This window comes from Nestor notabilis, unplaced genomic scaffold (genome assembly GCF_000696875.1).
Source record: "Nestor notabilis isolate BGI_N333 unplaced genomic scaffold, ASM69687v1 scaffold2314, whole genome shotgun sequence".
Taxonomy (NCBI): domain Eukaryota; kingdom Metazoa; phylum Chordata; class Aves; order Psittaciformes; family Psittacidae; genus Nestor; species Nestor notabilis.
In genome coordinates, this window is record NW_009924040.1 from 1 (window position 1) to 13447 (window position 13447).

General features: G+C 42.3%; 1 long non-coding RNA gene across 1 annotated transcript in view; it reads right to left on the bottom strand.

The window, feature by feature from the left end:
• Positions 1 to 1255: 1255 nt before the first annotated feature.
• LOC104404087 overlaps positions 1256 to 13447 on the bottom strand; it is a 64651-nt gene continuing 52459 nt past the window's right edge. The window contains exon 3 of the long non-coding RNA XR_719903.1: positions 1256 to 1427. This is a non-coding gene — a long non-coding RNA (uncharacterized LOC104404087). The remainder of the gene's footprint in view (positions 1428 to 13447) is intronic.

A 13447-nucleotide genomic window follows, 5' to 3' on the forward strand; every position in this document is an offset into this window, starting at 1 on the left:
CCCACCACCCACCCGCTTTAGCAGACGTCCCAACAGGATGGAGGTTCCATATTGGACCAGAGTCAAGACAGATAAATTAGAAACAAGTCTAGAGCTACCACAGCCTAAAATCTCACTGAAAAGAAGAAAAAAGAAATCAAACCACACTGTATTATGGTGAGAAAGGCTCAATAGGAAGCTGTGGATGGTGTTGACCACTGCTGACAGATGCAACAGAGATCTCAGAACTGGAAAAGCGAACTCAAACACAAGCTTTGAAGGACTCAACCCACTAGGTAAGACTTTTGCAGGCAAGGCCTCTCTGTAACAAATGCACACCCTTTCAGCAAGAAATGGGACAAAATAACCATAAGAGGCATTGTTGCAGCACATCAAGGATGAAGCAGTGACTAGCAGAGAGGGCTATGGGGGGCACCTGCTGAAAGAGAAACATACCACGAGAGCTAATACAACAATTGGGATGTTAAACTGAAAGACATGATCTTCAATACATAACTTGGGACACAGGGCCATGGAAAGCCCCAAGAAAAAAGACCACTTATGCAAGGTCGTCTTTAGCTTAATCTGGACAGTCAGCTATACCACACACCAAGGTTCCCAAGTCTGACATGCAGGCTCACAGACACGCTCCTGTGATCCCAGACACGCACCATACAGCTCCATCCAGGCTTGGGCACCTGCTACTGTGAGATAATTCAGGTTTCTTGCTGCACAACTTCAGATGCCTCATCTGCACTGCAGAGCAGAGGAGCTCACCTGTTTTAATTATCACCCTGAGAGCAATCCCTCCTGGGGCAGCTAAGAACAATGGCAACCCCTCCATCCACTACCAGATGAAAAGCCTTACTCAGACTGAACAATAAAGGACACTGAGTAGGTAGAGAAGGGGAATTTCCAACCAGATTTCTCCTTTTGCAGGAACAAGTACTCAGGCAAGTTAAGCACTTCTGCAGTTTATAGTCAGACAAAACAAAGGAGGATGGGGAGGGCTGAAGAGAGCTAGACAAAAACCCATTCAGGATAACAGAGCGCTGAGCATAAATTTCCCTTTGCGCTATTACCAGCCTCATTTTATGATCTTTACAACCATGAACTTGAATGCTCCTGCTGCAGATACGGTCAAATTGCTGAGAGCTGAAACGCACACAATATATTCAAGTGTAGTAGAGTACATTTGTCTAGCTGCTGCTTGGTGTACAGTGCTACGGCTCGTGCTTTGAATGAGACTGTCCCCCTAGGCTGCTACAAGACTCCTACCTCGAAGACAGAGGAAAGTGAGAAAATCTTCTGTCTTGGGCTTCCTTTTGGAGAGGTCAGAAATCTGAGTGGCAGGAGGGGGTAACAACGGCTCCGCTATCTTTATTGGAGTTGTGCTGGGGCTGTTTGGCTGGGACTGAGCAAATTTCCTTTGTGCTTGCAGCCTTGGCCTGTGGAAACAAGAGCATATCAGAAGCATGTTAGGCAAAACTTGCAGAAGAGACATCAGAACATAAGAAAACCACCATTTAAAATTAAAACAAAATTTAAAAAGGGGGAGGGGTGGAGGGAAGAGAGAGATTTGAATCCATCTCCCACCAATACCAAATCCCTACCCAGGTCAATTGCAAAGACAGTATTTTATTTGCTTCACCCTTTGGTATCTTACGCGACAATTTGGAAAGCCAGAAAGGGAACATCTTGACTATAAAATCTGTGACTACTATTTCATATGTTCCAAGTATTTTCTTGTGTATCATACAATTACAGTTTACCATTCACTTATTTGGAAATTTAATCTGTATTTTGCACCATGAAAATGTCTATTTTTTTTTAAGTGTTAGTGTTCTTTGCTTCTTGTTTTTAATTAATTTACAAATTAGGTTTATTTTAGCCCCATTAAGGATTTAATTTATTCCAATCTGCTAGAATCTTATTTACATTCTAAGATATATATTAATAGAGAAGGTATGTATGTTAGTGTCTAGTTGTACAAAAACAAATTGAAACCTTTAGGGAAAAAGGGAAAGATATTTTTGACGGGGAAAACAGCATGTAAAAGCCACATTTTTGTTCCCTTGGCCACAGCCTACAATACTGTAAGCAAGGAGGGCCAGAGTGGGGTTAAGTAGTATTTGTGGTGAATTTGTAAGAATGAAGAACATGCATGGAGTGAATTTGTCTCAGTCCTGGTACTGAGTGACAGACTGATAAGTTTAAGACCATGCCTGGGTACAGCTGTAGGGAATGAACAGATGCAGGTGGTTTTGGCACTCAGGCAGCAAACCATTTCAAGCCTATCTGAAGACTCTGATTAACTGCTAGGTGGCAATGAATATGATTTTCTTTAATATGTCTAGAACACAAATTGGTATTAGGGAAAGCGCTTTGGGGCAGGACAGATACCCGGAGGGGGTCTCGCTGGGAACCTGGCTCGGCTCAGCATTTATGAACATGCTAATTTCTCACTTAAGCAACTGGGATTCTAATTATGATCTTTATTACAGCCTCAAAAAGCAGAGAAGCAACTGAAAGAACTTAAAACCTCATTGAGAAAGGATGCAATTTTATGTCATTTTCTTCCCTAATAGCAGACTATTTACATAATGTCAAACTGAAACATGTATCAAATAAGACTGAAGGAAAAACCAGGTCTTGTCACACCACGGCAGGCTTTGCTGTTGTGACTCAAGGGAAGCACAGTTATACCTCAAGAGTGGATGAAACACGCAATTGAGAAACCTCTTCTTTCTTGCAGATACTAAAATTAAATAGTTGGGTAAAGGTTTGTTACTGTATTTTAAAATTTTGCATTTTTGTGGCTAAAACGGGAGAAAAAAAAAAGAAAATTCCAGGAGTGCTGGTATATGTATACAAACATCCCCTAATGACAACAGAGAACAAAAGTAACATTCAGCAATTTTCTCCCTGAACTCTGCATAAAATTGTCCATGTCCTCACTACCCAACACCCACCTCCCCAAACAACAAAACCCACCAGCCACTCTCACTGCTTATTTTCACCTCCTTAATGGCAAATATAACATGGTGTTTGTTTTTATCATGGTGCTTGTAATTTTTAAACTTGAACTAAAAGACTGTTGGACATGTATTTCTTCGTATCTATGAACAATTAACTTTCCAGAATTAAGGTCTTGTACAGGTCTGCCTGCATATCCCCAAAATTACTCAAGATTGCCTTGCAAATCCCTATTCCTTCAAGCAGATTGAGGACTCCTGCACAGGATGAATGGGATTTTAATTTCAACCAACTACATTTCTATCACCAAAACCACACATGCGGCCGGAGAAAAATGCTTTGTGTTGGCTTCTGTTCTGCACAAAATATACGATGTCTTGCCAAAGCCCAGACTATGAAGGTTAGCAAGCAGCCCTGCCTGCTGCTCTCATCTACACAGCCATTTTTCCCTATCTGTGTGCTTCCTCAGCTGGGCTGTTAAAAACATACACTTATCCACTCTCCACATCTCTGAAACTATGTGCTGTAATCTCATGTGATCAAAGATAAGCACAGGGAAGGACTCTACAGCCACCCCCCCAAAAGTAAAGATTAAGCCTGTTTCACGGTTCAAAATTAACCCTTTGCAGCAAGGACTGGCCAGGGCTGCTTGCAGCATCCTTATTATTGGTCTCTAGAGCACTGAAAGAGGATTAGGGAATGACTTGAATGAATTAGTGAGTTGAAAGAGCTTTTGGATCAATCTGTCTTTGAAAATACACTCTCTGGTAACCATCCTTCCTTTCTCACTCTGCTTGCCCGCTTCCTGCAGGGCACGCACCCTGGCATGGCCTGTCCACATCACCAGCTCTTCTCTACCCACTACAGGGTGGATGGAGGCCCTTCCTTTCAGCAAGGACAGTGAAAACTCCGTATCTTCCCTTCAGCCAACTCCAGGCTACAACCATGAACTTCTGCAGCTTCCCGAGGGAGGCTGAGAAGAACTTGTTGCTGTACGGTCAGATGTGTCCGAGATGCTTCTCTCACACCTCTGTGGATGTTTGCTCTACTTCCTCCTGCTGGGTTTGAGCTCAGTGCCACCAAAACAGGCCTGCTCCTTATGAAACACCCATTTTTTATGAAAAACCTGAGCAGTTACAGGGCATACACATCACCCATTCAATTTATGAGCGCTAGTAAACGAGGGCATTCTTTTGTGACTGCAGGTTCCTCTAGTTTCTGCAAAAACTACTGCCTTTTGCATGGCTTCTACTTCAATGCCTAAGGGTGTACCAGAGTGAGCCATGAGCAAACCAACCAAGCTATTCTGCAGCTACAATACACTGGGATGAGGCATCAAGATTAGGAAAAAAAAAGCCAAACAAAATTTTAAGCTGCCTTTGCTCCAGATCTGTGTAAAAATGACCAGTTTCAAAAGTGGGCAAGCAAAGGAAAAACATATACCTTTCAAAACATGGGCAACAACTTAAAACTGTTCCCTTGTGAAGGAGCGTATGCATCTTAATAACCTTGTACGTCCCCATGAAAACTGCTAGAAGCATAAAACCAATTATTTCGGGTAGGTTTCACATTACACTTAATCCAATATAAGTGTGAAGCTGCTGCCAAAAAAGGAGGTATGCCCCCTTCACTACAGTTACATCAGATGAAGCATAGCAGCCCGCTGTACTCACGCACCCTTTTTGAGCAAGGCAGAATAGGTAAGCAAGTGATCAGTGCTCAGAAAAACATTTTGTGTGAAGGAAGTTGTATACCAAGACTTTAGTAAAGCCTTTGACACCATTTCCCACAGCATTCTCCTGGAGAAACTGGCTGCTCATGGCTTGGGCAGGTGTTACTGTTTGGGTAAAAAACTGGTTGGATGGCCAGGTCCAAAGAGTGGTGGTGAATGGAGTTAAATCCAGTTGGTGACTGTTCATGTGGTGCTCCCCAGTGCTCAGTATTGGGGACAGTTCTGTTTAGTTTCTTCACCAATGATCGAGTGCACCCTCAGTAAATTTGCAGACGGCAGAAGTGTTGATCTGCTGGAGGGTAGAAAGGTTCCATAGAGAGATCTGTGCAGGCTGGATCAATGGGCTGAGGCCAGTTGTATGTGGTAGAACAAGGCGCAATGCCAGGCCCTGCACTTGGGTCACGACAGCCCCATGCAATGGGGAGAAGAGCACCTCAAATCCAGTGTTCAGTTTTGGGCCTCTCACTACAAGAAAGAAATTGAGATGGTGGAGCAGGTCCAAAGAAGGGCCACAAAGCTTATAAAGAGTGCAGAGTACAAGTCTTATGAAGAGCAGCTGAGGGAACTGGAGTTGTTTAGTCTGGAGAAGAGAAGGCTCAGGGGGGACCTTATCGCTCTCTACAACTACCTGAAAGGAGGTTGTAGTGAGGACAGGGGTTGGTCTCTTGTCCCAAGTAACAAGTGATAGGGAGAAGAGGAAATGGCATCAAGTTGAGCCAGGGGAGATTTAGAGTGAATATTAGCAACTATTTCTTCACCAAAAGGGTTGTCAAGCCTTGGAACAGGCTGCCGAGGGAAGTGGTCAAGTCACCATCCCCGGAGGTATTTAAAAGAAATGTAGATGTGGCACTTAGGTACATGGTTTAGTGGTGAACTTGGCAGTACTGGGTTAACGGTTGGACTCAACAATCTTAAAGGTCTTTTCCAACCTAAATGATTCTATAGACACATAATGCCACCAGTGTGGCTTCATTCTTTGCTTGTTAATGCAACAGTTTCTGCTGGAATGACTTATTTAGCATGCATTTGGCAACAGAAGACAGACTGGCACAGGTGCCAAAAAGAACAACAAAAATCCCTTTCGTGTCCTCAAAATAAATTGCTTGCTCTGTCCTCACCAAAAGGGTACGCGCTATGTAAGACTTGCAAATACGCAAACTTTGCAAGAAGGAAAAGGATGAGGGAAGAATTCAAAATAATACCACATCTAAACATCATGTAAACACTCAATACACAGGCAGAAATATCCAGACTGTTTAAAACTAAATACTAATTCACCTTTTCCCAACAGAATGTTATTTTCCTTCTACTGCTTTTGAAAGACTTTAAACACCTATCTATGACATGAAGTTCAAAAAAGCCTCAGCCTGAGAAGCCTCACCTCTACTGTTTTGGAACGTTTCTCTTCTACTGAACTGACTATTCAGGTCTGAGACAGCAAATTACAGGCCAGAGACTAAAACTCCACAACAAAAATATCCCAAATGTATAAATGAACAGGCTAGACTACATTTCTTTCAATGCAAGATACACTTTTTGAAGCTTTTCTAGACTGGAATTTATTTTTAATTGAATATATTAAGCAAATTGCATTCTTTATAACCAAAACAATACAATTTGTGTTAGCTAAAAATACTTCAGGAACATCTTTTAAAATAGAATATCCTAGCACCACTCCTTTAGCTTGCAGAAAAGGATATGTTTAGGAAGAAAATACCTACTATACAGAGGTGGTCTTCTGCTTGCAAAGCAAAGCTCAGGCTAGTAATACCAGTCTGTGTTAAATTTAGTAAATGTTAATACTCTAGATAACAGTGCCTGCCGCACTAGCTACAAACCACATGTTAAATTATCAGTATGCAAGATTCAGTTGTACATCAGTACAAAAATCTGACTATTTTCAGTTTATTACTCCCTAACTCCTAAGCAAAAGCAAAGCTGAAGTACTATAAAACACACACAAAGAACAATAAGCACAATTGAATTGATAATATATATGTATTGATACTAATCTACTTATAGTAAATTCTGGGGTTGAAAGGCTGTCCTCATGCTTAAGCATCTCAACTGGAAAGAGATTTGCAAAAAAACCTGTTTTTCAAATGTTCTCTGATCTCCAGCAACCTGCAGGTTATAACAAAACTTCCTGCTTGTTATGTAGTACAATATTTGCTTGCTGTTTGGTCTCACAACCTTTCACTTACTGTTTGAACTTCATTTTTGGCTTCATTGTTTCCTGCTTTTCTGTAGTCTGATGTTAATGTCCTTTTTCTTTCTGACAGCACCACTAGAGTTAGATTTCCAAACTCTATCAGAACCGTACCTTAAGAAGCTGCTTGACTGACACAGTTTCATGATTAATTTGAATTTCCCTTTCAATGCAGTATGTTTTTCACTTTCTGAGCTGCTCATGAGCAGTCTGCAAGCTAAAGCAAAGGAAGTATTCAAGGCCAGGTTGGATGGGTCTTTTGAACAACCTGGTCAAGTGGAAGGTGACCCTGCCCATGGCAGGGGGGGTTGGAAGGTCACTTCCAACACAAACCATTCTGTAATTCTATGAATCTATGTCTGTCTTTCTAAAAGCAGTATTGGTATCTGAATACTTTGCTTTTGTTGCTTCTCCTCCTGAGGAACTGCAATGTAAGTATTTGTAGCTATTTAATCACATTAAAATCGCTACTACTAATCAGTGCTGATGAGCAGGTAATAGTTTTCACCAAACACTGAGCAGACAGTTATGAATACAGAATTGTTTACAGCCTGACCTAAGGCTAGCTTTTGAGGAACCATCCCCTACCAAAACACATCTTTAAACAGGGAAAGTTCAGCTTTCTTCTTGTTGCTCACTTAGGCTTTGCAATTCCCACATCTCCATTAAGCCTCTCAATCTGGGCAGCAGAAATTCAGTGCACTGTATACATGGAGCACTTGACCCTGCATGGATATAGCTGAGCTAAGTTCTGTGGGACTTCCCATATTGCTGTTTCAACCTGACCGTCCCATACAGCTGCACACAGTCACAGTCGAGCACTATGGCTGCCCTTTCATGAGCTGCTAGCACCCATTACAGGGAAAGCTCTGGCACAGACAGGCACTCTACCACACTGAATTTTGCTTTTGTGCTGAATATGCTGTGCTAATATCGTTCTAATTTCCCCTCTGCCGTGTACCTGGGTTATTAATTTCCTTATTATGACATTTTGCTGGCTTGGTGAAGTAGTTATCTCCAAGTTTTGTTTACCCCTGATCTAGATCACGTCTGAAGTACACCATCTTTTGTTCTCATGAGAGCCAACATACAATTTACACATAAGGTTTAATTGCACTGTGCAACATGACACTCAGTCTAGCGCACAACGTGCCAGTATGCAAAGATTCATTTGGGTGTGCAGCTTTGCTTATTAAGGTAAATGTATCTGAAAGCAATACACTGTAGTTACGTTCTGCCCTTGTTAAAAGAAAAAAAAGAAAAAAGAAAAAAGCCCACCACAACAAAAAGTCATTTGGGTTTTAATAGCCAGGTGTCTGCTGGAGATCAGATGATTATCGAGCATGCAATTTCCACCTCAAACAAAACCAAGCATGTGACAGGCACTTCTAGGCAGGCCTAAGGTGAGCACGCAAAACTTGGTACTGAAAGTATTTTTCCCAGGACAACTGGGAAATCCTTATCACTACCACGTGTGCCAGTGGGAAGCATGGCTAAGTTACATCTCACCCTTTCACTCCTGAGAACAAGCCAAAGACATTCATTCCAAATGGTAACTTTCTAGAGGATCACCACTTCATAAGAACAGGGCTCAAAAATTCAAATCAACAAGTTATGTCAACACTGACAAAACTTAAATGAAACAAACTTTTTTTTCCCCAACCATGAGGGTAAATATTACTTGGATAAGCAGAAAAAAAAAGGGGGGGGGGAGGGGAGAGGACATGACAAAAGTTGCCCTCAGAATACAAGGAGATCTTGTTGGCTCTCCCTGGGACACACTTGAATGCAAGTGTTAGCTCTGGTAGTATTAGGCAAAGCTTCTATCTGTATCTGTTCACACATCACTGCAACCACTGTGTCCCAAGATACAGTGCCAGGTGAAGAAACAGCATCACACCAACAGCAGAAAGCAAGCACACAAAGGAGTCATTTTAACTGCATTTCCTCTCCCACATCCCCTAAGTTACTGGGGTAGTATTTTCTGTATCAATGGTATCTGTTGCCTAATTCAACAATATGCCAGCTTGGTCGTGACTGATATCAAATGTGCAGCAGAGGAAAGCGAGATTCAATCATTATCTGTGCCTCTGCACCTGATTGTACCAGGAAGGAACTAGAGCGTAAGAGACCTGGTCACTCTCATCCATGCAGACACCTAGTGTAGGACACCAGTGCAAAGCATGTGGTCCCTCATGACTCCTTCAAAAGGACTTGCAATTTGCAAGCTCATGTAACCCAAGTCACAACCTAGACTTGTATTAGCAGTTAAGAGTTTAATTCTTAATCCTGTCATCTGATTAGAAGATTCTGGGTTAACTTTCAGTAAATAAAATATTCCAGTACAGTTGAATGCATCCATTTTCAGAAGTTATTTTTATCGAGCTCTTCATTCACTCAATCTTTTTTACCTCTTGTGGTCCAAAAATTTAAAATATAGCCTAAATTAATGACACAATTGTAAACCAGCCTTGAACTCTCCAGTGAACAAATGAAAGTAAAATACTAAACCCATTTCATTCAGCTCTTGATTGTTGAGCCTAACAGCGTACATTTCCATAAATAACACTTCTTGCTCTAAAACTTTAGCCACAATGAATGGATGCACATTTTCCTTTTTGGAAATGGGCTTTTTTGCTTGTGTTTGTTTAAATGGGAAACAGTTGGTTTCTGAGAATCTTCTCTCCTGCTAATAATGGAAAGGTGCTTGGGAATGACATTTAATGAATGATAATTGAGCTAATCCATAGCTTAATGCTTAAAGTTCAAAGTAAAGCTTGCAACTAAAACTTGTTTGCTAAGAACTGTTCAAATTATCATTAATTTGGGGTCACCTATTTTTCCTGACTATGCTCACTGATCACATAAAGTGAGCATGGTCAGGAATTTGCAGTCTCCAAAACCACCTCACTTCATGCAGCTTAGCAGAGATACTATACCCACTAAATGAAATAGCTGGCTGTTAAAACCATGTACATGACAGCCTTGGTCAAATGAGATTTCGTAAAGGCTGGTGGACACTGTTTATCACTCCCCAACCACGTTAACTGTGGAGGAAGTGGACAAGTCAGCCTTGTATATACTCCACCTCACATATACAAGTGGCCACAATGACACAGGGACATAGACCTTGCCTGCTAGACTGAGGCCCATACTAGATGATATAGAAGAAGCGGCAGAAAACTAAACCTGCATTCAGATTTCACCTATGGATCCAGGCAGTTGAGGTGTTTCAGTGGTCTAGATAACCTCAAGGGGGATGAATCACACTGGGTACTAGATGCCCCTAATAAAAATTAAGATAAAAATCTTACAACATCTATAGTGGTCAGAGAATTTTGCTGCTACCCTGATGCAACAGTAGGATTTTCCAGTGTGAACCTGAGTCCCCTCCACAAACCTCAAGATATACAGAAGCAAACAGGAACAAGAAACAACACAAAAAAGCAAAAGTGTAATCAGTCAAGCTTGCAGTCCTTCCCCAGGAGCATGGATCTCCTCTCATCCTACTGCTGCAACTGGTTTTAGAGGGATCTGATGCACGAACAGTCCATGCTTATTTGTGTCACTGCAGCCCTGGGTTGCAAGCTCTCTTGTCATGCTCAAAGCAAAACAGGACCCCGAATTACCAAGGCACAACTCCAGCACAATACAATTACAAACCCTTATCTACCTTCAAGCATCTCAACAAAGACAAAGGAAACTCTCTTTTTACAAGGAGTACACATGGAGAAAACAGGGGTATGGGCACAAGTAACTCCCAGGGAGATTCTCCTTGGATGCAAATTTTCCACAATGAGAACAATCAGCCATTGGAATAATCTTCCCATTATTCCAATAATGGGAAGTGGGGGATTTCCCAACACTGGACAGGGTGCTGGGTCGCCTAGTCTAGGTCATGCTTTCCCAACTAAGGTTGGACCAGATGATCCCTGAGGTCCCTTCCAAGCTTGTATTCTAGGATTCCATGATTCAGACTCCAGCAGCTGAAGAAAGATTGATTTAGATTTAAGTACATTATTTACCACCAAATACTCAAAGGTTTCCATGCATGCCATGTGCCAGTGGCTGTGGCAAGTACAGGACTTTTTTTTTTAATCAGCTGCTGCCCAGGGAGAAGTGGCAGTGGGAGCAGGACCAAATGAGGATATGGCAGATAAACGAAGCCCCCAAGAAGCTGTTTTTCTACAGTTAGCTGCCTTTGTTATCAGATCACACTATATCAACTGTCCTACAGACTGTCCATAAATCCAGGTCCAGAGACTTATTCCTCTGTAAGTGTAGTATCTGGACAACCTATTTCAGCAAGACAATGGCTCTTTGAAATCCACTTTCTCCAGGGTTGTCCCACCTGAGATTGGACAGGAATTTTTTCTCCTCCATAGAGGCATGTGGTGAGCTGTACATGGCAATAGATGGCAGAAGAGATCCTTCTGAATACTGAAGACAGGTGGTGCCACCCTTCCTTTGTCCTGCAATAGTTTTTAAAAATTCCCATTTTGGAGTATCTTCATTCTAGTCTAAGAACATGAGCACAGGTATGTTAACCTTTGACTGCTACGGTTTGCAATCCAGCTATGTCTACACTGCAACCATGCTGCAGGTTGCAAAAAGCCACCCAGGCTAAGCCTTCAAATTCATCAGTCCACATGGGAAGCTAACACCACCACTGCAGATGCTTCACTGTGGGTCCCACAAATGCTCCTCCCAAAGTCCTGGTTACTGCTGACATCCTCACCACCACAGCCAACAGCAGTCAGCTGGGCCAGCTCTGATATGCTCACACAAGCTACAAATGTGCGTAGTAATGCAAAACCATCCTCACTGACAAAGGACAAGAAATGGGAACGTATTGCAGCAGTCTATTCTTGAGCGAGCTGTGCCCTGCATACAGCTGTTTCCTTGCAGTTCTTTGGGATATGCATGCCACAGAGACTGTTCCCTAGAGACAGCTTATGATACTAGAAAAGGCAAGTTGACTCTATGGGACTATGCTACAGCGGGAGTCACCACCTTCATGCGGATCAGTACTGACTGCCATTTGATGATAACTTATTTCAGCAGCATGGCCAGCTTAAACAGGTTCTGACTCCTTCCCACATTCCCTCCCCTATGCACAGCTTGCTTCTGCTCCTGCACCAATGGAGCCATTCCTCTTCTGCAGCACTTCTCATCTCCATCTGCTGCTTGGTTCTCTTCACTGGAGTACCCTACAAGCTACTTACCAAGCACAGCTGAGCACAGACACCTACAGAACTGCTCAGCAAATGGAGATTTGAGTTCCTGAATCCAGAAATGGGGACTCCCCCTCTTTTCTGGTAGCATGACCCAGGACCCCTACTTCTCAGCTTGAGCCAAACCCACCACCCCCTGCCAGCAAGTTTTACAGGAAGCACATCACCAAGGAGTGACTTTAGGCTAGGCCTGCCATATTATGCCATGCTGTTGCACAGAGAAGAGCATCACCTCATGCCAGAAAATTAACATACAAAACCACAGGAGCAGAAAGAAAAATAAATAAGGAAATTGTTCACATTTGCTTGTTTTTAATAATCACCAGCAGATGTCTGAGCAAGTAATCCATCCTGACAGACTTTCCTCCAAGGAGAAAACCACAAAAATAGAATTATTTTTTCACATTAAATCCTGTGCCATGTGCTGGAAGTAAATAAGGTGAACTCCCTGCTAACAAGCACCTTCCATACTGGGGGGATGTAATTCCCAGTTCACTTGCACGGTCTCCACCTACCGGCAGAGAACCGGTAAAGTCCTGCTGCCTGGACTTGCTGCAGTAGAGTGAAGCAATCCTAGTTTTCTGGTATTGTCTAAAGCCAGTGGGGGTCTGCCCTTGCACTTCACCAGCTCTGCAACATCATCCCTCTATCTGCACTGGATTGCATGTAAAACGGACATTGTTATCTACCACAGATAATTTTTTTCCAAAAGCCGTTTTGGCCCTACAAAATTATTCCCTACCCTTATGGAAGAGAACCTACAGATTGCTAAAGCCTGCCCGTTTTTGTAAAACTTGAGCATTTCCCCACTATTTAATGACACAAAGTCAAAGCTACTTTTAGCACAACACACTGTGTGACTTCAACAGTCTTCTAGTATCATTTTCAGCATTCTCAGACATCTGAGGGACATCTGCAAAACCTATTTGCTTCCCGGTTCCCAACCAGGAGACATTAAACAAAAACAGCATGGTTCAGATGACAGAGCTTTCCACTTCCTTACTCATGCGATGCCCTCCAGCACTACCCAAACCCCTAGTTCCTGATAAATTCAGTGCTGTTCTTTGTTCCATGCTCCTCTTCAAAACGGCTGCAGATTCAGACTGAATGGTGCACGATATGCCAAATAATACCAAACACATCAGCAGCTCCCTCCCCAGTAATTTGACCAACTGCTAAAGCTCAAGAAGGTGCAAGATCAAAGCTGTGCAACTGAAGGAAAATTCTTGATTCGCTTTAAGCAGCCTTTTCTCTGCATTTGTGACTTTTTTTTTTTTTAATTAAAAAGAAAAAGTTATTGTACAGATCATTTAATTC